The sequence below is a fragment of the Salvelinus namaycush genome, chromosome 9 (genome assembly GCF_016432855.1).
Source record: "Salvelinus namaycush isolate Seneca chromosome 9, SaNama_1.0, whole genome shotgun sequence".
Taxonomy (NCBI): domain Eukaryota; kingdom Metazoa; phylum Chordata; class Actinopteri; order Salmoniformes; family Salmonidae; genus Salvelinus; species Salvelinus namaycush.
The window spans coordinates 29,293,176-29,299,320 of record NC_052315.1 but is presented as its reverse complement, the minus strand read 5'-3'; the positions used below and the strand labels follow the sequence as shown (position 1 = coordinate 29,299,320).

Here is a 6,145-nt window from a genome sequence, read left to right as displayed (position 1 = left end):
GATGTGTTTGATATCGTTCAATTTATTCCATTCCAGCCATTGCAATGAGCCTGACCTCCTGTTGCTCCTCCACCCAGCCTCCTCTGTTGTACAGTGTGTGTATTTTGCATTTGTGAAATTAGTTTTATGTTATATGAAAGTAGAGGGATTTATGTTTCTAGAACCTTACTGCAATTGAGAATCGATTCATGTTTAGCTGCAGTATTTGGCAGCTTTGGCTTCCAGAGCCAAATCACCCTTTAAACAGACGTGTAAGGTCCTTGGACTAAGGAGTAACGTTAGCCCAATATTGGACTAAAGGAGCCTAACTATTGAGTATGAGCTGTCAAATGCTGCTTTTTAATGTATTCATTTTACAACAACAATTACTCTTTGTCTGACACACTACTGGTTTTATCAAAATAATACAACTCTATATTTGTTTAAAAAAAATCAGATCTGTTGTCTGTTCGGCAGGAATTGTAAGTCGGACGCCAACACAGAAAATTAGTAGATCTGGTTACTGTTGCTTGGATACCTGTTATTCAAACCAGTGAATAAGGGCTACAGCAAAATTCTACTGACAGGAAACGGTGGTCTACTCTTTCAGTCTAATACAATACAAACGTTGCAGTTAAAATGACCATGAACTTCATAAATGGGCATATCAACTGGCACTACTTTAGTTCTAGAGCATGTGTAAGCAAGCACGTGTAACCAATTACAACCTTTATGATTTTATGGGCTGTTAAAAAAAGAAAAGCAATATTTAGTCATGTTCAACAATGACAACAAGTTTGATCAATGTTGCATTAATATATCCTCTTTTCGCCCATCACAAATCACAATGTGTCTTTCTGTATTTTAGCAGGAGGTGGAACTTGCCCCTAACTACTGATACAGGATAAGATATTCCCCCCCCCAGTTTGGGTAGGGTAATCTGATCCCAGGTCTATAGTGAAGGGTAACTTCTAGTTCAACTGGCACCATTTTGTTTTTCCTGTGCAAATAAGTTTCTGTGATCTGTCCAATGAGGGAACGAAGGGTGCCGTTTTTCATGGGAATGGGGGTTTACAACTCTTGTTGCTAGGCTGTGGATATTTTTCCAGGAAATCTTCCACTGCAAAACAGCCAAAGCTGTTCCGCTCACATCTTATTGGTCGGTGATGGGGTGGAGTACTGAGAACTGAACAGTACATTCAAAATGGCGTATGTGTTTTTGCTGCTTCCCACAAAGCAACGCCATTATGGTCTCTCACTGACATTCTTCAATTGTATCTGTATACAATTGGTTCTTACATGGTCAATGCATATTATTTGTAATATTAAGACAAATTATTATCAATTCAAGCAATTACATCAACATATTATAGGCAAACAATTACAAATGTGGTAGTCTATATTAGTTTGACCCTGGTAGATTTTGACATATCTACTGTGTTCTATAACTATTTAATTGAATAGCCTTTATCTATGCAACACGTGATGAAATAAGTGTACTGAAATTTAATGAAATACAGGACAGGAGGTAGTAAAACACAACTTCAGCATTGTTTAATGTTCAAAACTAAACTATTTCACCAATGAAGTTGGTTTATACATCTTGCCTCATGAACACAAAACATTTCTTAAGAAGGACAAACATTAAATGCAAAACAGACAGTAAACCTTTGAGCATAGATCTTTGGACAATACAAGGGAAATGTTGCCGCAATGTATCTCCTGGTTTTAACATTTGATACATTTCAGAAAAGTGTATAAAATAAATGTAGAGCCACAATGTTGCATATTTTCCTCAATAAATCGCTTTATAGTAATTATCTAAACCATTAGAGTAGAGGCTCTGCTTGCTACCCAGGATGCTGGTGTGTTTCAGAGGAAGTTGTGTGCGCTTACGTTGAAAAAGAGGGGGCAGAGCTATTGAATAGGATAACAGTTCTTGCAGACCCAGTGAGAAGGACAGACGGAAGAGACCAGCATCCAGCACAGAATGGCAGAGACGCACAACTGTCAGGGTGAAGATCCCGATAAAATGACGAAAATCTGCAAGAAATGCGGCGGTCGCGCGGGTAGAAGACGGGGGATAGCGCCCTTCTCACATGTGGGTAAGAAACTAAAAAACAGAAACAGTTTTCCCCTATAAATGCGCGTTTAGAAGATGTGGCAATATGGTGGAAAGAGCGAGGGTTCTACTGTCTGTTGTAAAAATGGCCATGGTGTGTTCCCGGTTAAGAATTATACAAATAAAATATTCGGACCTAATGTTCGTGTGGTTGAAATTCTAATTCGTGGGATGAATAGGAGAAAGAAAAAATGTGTTGCGTTAATTTAAGTCAAATACAAAGTAACATTATTATTCGGTACACTTTCGAGTTCTAGAACCTACGCATTTAAAATGTGCTTTGTCCTTGAAAGGGCAAATGCCCTTGTCTGAAATTGACAGATAATTAACTAAATTGAGTAACGTTACACCTTAACAATAAATGTTGATTCAAGTGGGTTGAGAGTAAGATGAAAGTATGAAGCTTTATATTGTGATTTCAAGGGATGTTCTATTATATACTGCATTTCGATGTTTTTCCATACAAATAAATATATCTGTTAGAAAAGGCTTTATTGCCAGGTTTAGGTGTTACATGCTGGAAAACATTCCAGACAGGTATAGTTATGGCTAACTTAATATTTCAGCTCATTTTAACAGTAGTTAAAATTATTAAGATTAAATTTGAAGTTAAACAATATGTTCGATAATGTTGCTCTTTCTATACACATAACACAAGTTTTATGTTTAAATTTAACTGCAACGTCTTGAGCATATATAAGCTATTTTTCAAAAAAATGTAAATAGGGTGTTGGCTTTTAACTCTTTGTGTTACAGAATGGAAATAAAAGTCTCTGAAATTATTCCATAAATATTTTTGGGGTTATTATTTTAGTAGTTATGGGAGTAGGTTTTTCACACTTCACAAATAGAGAACGATTCACTTGATCACATTTCATAGAGGAATTATTAAGAAATACACCCTTTTCCAAGACACAAAAGCTACTTAATGCTATCCTGACCAGGTTATTGAAATATGTCCATACAGTGAGGATGAGATTTGTTTCATGGATATTTAATGTAATCAAGTTGATGCTCTGTTATCATCTTTATTAAAGCTTAATATAAAGGTCCCTGATGCTGAGATATTGATTCAGGCAAGTCTCAAGATTTCCATGTTTAGGGACACTATATTTAAATAAGGTATCATTGATCAGCTGCTATATTGTGGTCATAAATTGGTTGCCGGTTTAATCTTTGTGTTCCATGAACAATTCTTACTCATTTTGATACAAAAATCGTTGGATAAATGGCCACAACGCATATTTCAAGTTGAAAGTATAGTATTTTAGGACAAGCATGTATTCGTAAAATGTAAATGGTTATAAGTTGCCTTCTGCAAATGAGTTTAGATCACAAATGAATTATTAGTTGCTCGAGTATATGGTTGCCTCTGTAGTATTTGTAGTAACATTTAGAATATGAAATTCTGTACAGATGTATAGAATCTCTTGTATCAGACAATGTATGGCATTCTGCCAGATTTTGTGACATAATCATTGTAATCTAACATGTATATTTCTTTTTTCAGGAAACATTGAAGTTTGAAAAATGGGGGTTAAGAAGAATACCGAAGTCTTGATACTCGAAAAATGGTAGGTTTGTGTAATAAACTGAGCTTGTGATGGCATTTTATGACTATTAATTATTAACAGTGCGTATGTTTAATTTAGCAAGTACGTTTCTCCTGACTGCTATATTAGACTAACCAATAGGTTGTGCTGTTGGCCTGTTTTCACTTTTGTATTTGTACTTTTGAAGGTTTGTCATCCGGATGGCCCACCAAATCGATGACTAGGGGGATCGGAATGATCAAGACTTGTAAGTATAAAGTGTTCGCTTTTAATTAAAGACTGAGAAGAAGATATAACCTGAAAACAACACATTTCGAATAACATCTCTTCCATGTAAAATATTATATGGGTGTGTTATAGTGTATCCTAACACTACATTGTAACATTTGCATTTTGTACTCACTTGGCATTTATTTAGTCTGTGCCCATTCAATACTTGAAAAGAAGAGGAAATAGGAAAATTTCTTAAAATGGATAAATACGTTAAAAAAATCGCTGAACACACTTGTGAGCAGTGTTATGATTGTTAAGACCACAAGAGGGCAATATTATTCACTATAAAAGTTAGCTCTTATTGCTACCATGACGCTGCTTCAAATCTTCGCAGATGTTACGTTCACATTTTGTGCTTTGACTTATTTTTGGAATTTGATTCTCTGCTAAGGTCTCTGTTAAGTGCTTGTAAAAAATGCTATTTATCCTTTTTGGGAGAACTAACTGACATTCATACATCAGTACGAAAAAAATGGCTAGCTAGCCAATGGGTAAGTAAAGAAATGATCTCAGACAAGTAAAGAACATCGGGAATTAAAGGGCTTTTAATAATATGCCTATTAATTTGGCTCAACTCAATCTAGCCTAGGCCTAAAATGTATGATCGTTATCCTAAAAGTAGTATTATCCTTGTGTTCAAGTGCTCCTTGGAAGCTAGTATTTACCAGTTAAATTGCTATATGGCTTAAGTCTGTTCAGGTTCTTTATCAGTTAGAAGGTTTCTGGTTGAATGAGATGAGTTAATGTAGTAAGTAATACTAATAAGCTAACTAAAGTTGTTATTAAGTTAGCTAGCTAGCTTGCTAAATTGGTCAAATTGGCAATATTACCAATCAAGAAGATGCCATGTTGTATTCTGTTAATATGAAGCATGGTTATCATAATAATTGATAATACACACACATGTTTGATGAAAATCTGTAAATGATTTGTTTGGTTGAAAAGGTGAAAGGTGTAATATAATGTCCCAACTCGTAGACTAGGGTCGCAAAATTTTGTAATGGCATCTTGGGGGGTCATAGATTTTTTTTAAAGTCAGGAACCCATATTTTTTTATAATTCTGCACTACTTGAACTGAGAATAATGCATAGTACTAGGAAACCTGATCACATTTCGGGGAATTTGTATTTTGGTTTGCAAAAATGGTATTCAAGTAAAAGCCTAGATGAGGAACTCCACATTTTCTAATATTTGGTCAGTATGAATGAGTATTCATGAAACAACTCGTGGTCTGGTGTATTTGATGGTCACCTAATTTCTCATCTTATCCCTTACAGAATCAAGACATAGACTGACTGCCTGTTCCATTCCCTCCCCATGAAGTAAGAAGACAGCTATGTAAGTCTAGTCTGTGTTGTGTGCTGTAACAAATGGAATGTTTCTTCAAATGTCTGCCGTATATGTAATGTCAATACTCTGTACTAAATCGATTTCTTAGAAAAACATTAAGTTATGTTTAATAACATTGAAGTAACAACTTTTACATAAAATTCCAAATCCAGGCATGTCATGTTTGCCCAAAACACAGGGCCTTAAACATAGCACTTGATCTTTAACATCCATAACAATCCAAAGCTAGGCCTATTTATTGGTAATGGGGAGTAGGATTCCCAGTGATGTGGTATAATTTGGAAAATTGATTTTAACCAATTGAGATCAACAGAGATCTACCACCATGACATTCTACCTCTTCTTGCAGTGTTATTAAAATATGTATATTCCAGTGAAAGTTTACCCCTTTGTTGTTGTTTTTTGCTGCATGGCGAAAGCTATAATTGTATCACTCATTGTTACATGCCACTGAACAGACACTTCAAATTAAGCTGAATCAGTTTAAAGTTACTAATCTCTTAATTTGGTATATGAAGCCCTGTTACAAGGGCATCCTATTTTATCACAATGATTTAAAGGGATACTGCGAGATTCTGTTTTTCTACTTACCCAGCGTCCAATGAACTTGTGGATACCATTTTTATGTCTCTGTATGAAGGAAGTTGGAGCTAGTTTCGCCAGCCAATGCTAACAAAAGTAAGCTCAATGACGAAGTCTTCAGGTACGCTAGCGTATGATGCGTAAAGGACTCGCCCTTTAAATATTTACTTCAAATATGCTCATACTTCCCCTAGAAGCTGGAGGTTGCCATACATTGTTGATAGCTCCTGATGCTTAAAGAAGCTTTCTTCCAACTTTCAAATATTCCCTGACTCTTCTCTTGCC

The 6,145-nt window shown here is 35.5% G+C and overlaps 1 protein-coding gene across 5 annotated transcripts in view; it reads left to right on the top strand.

The window, feature by feature from the left end:
* Positions 1–1,902: 1,902 nt before the first annotated feature.
* The window catches only part of chd2 (chromodomain helicase DNA binding protein 2), a 32,651-nt gene continuing 28,408 nt past the window's right edge, over positions 1,903–6,145 (top strand). For 2 of the 5 annotated variants that reach the window (XM_039001255.1, XM_039001251.1), the window contains exons 1-4: positions 1,905–2,084; positions 3,612–3,675; positions 3,842–3,901; positions 5,206–5,266. The gene's annotated coding sequence lies outside the window, so the exon portion shown is untranslated. Of the gene's footprint in view, positions 2,085–3,611; positions 3,676–3,841; positions 3,902–5,205; positions 5,267–6,145 lie in introns of all 5 variants that reach the window. The other 3 variants (XM_039001254.1, XM_039001253.1, XM_039001252.1) reach the window with 3 other exon arrangements.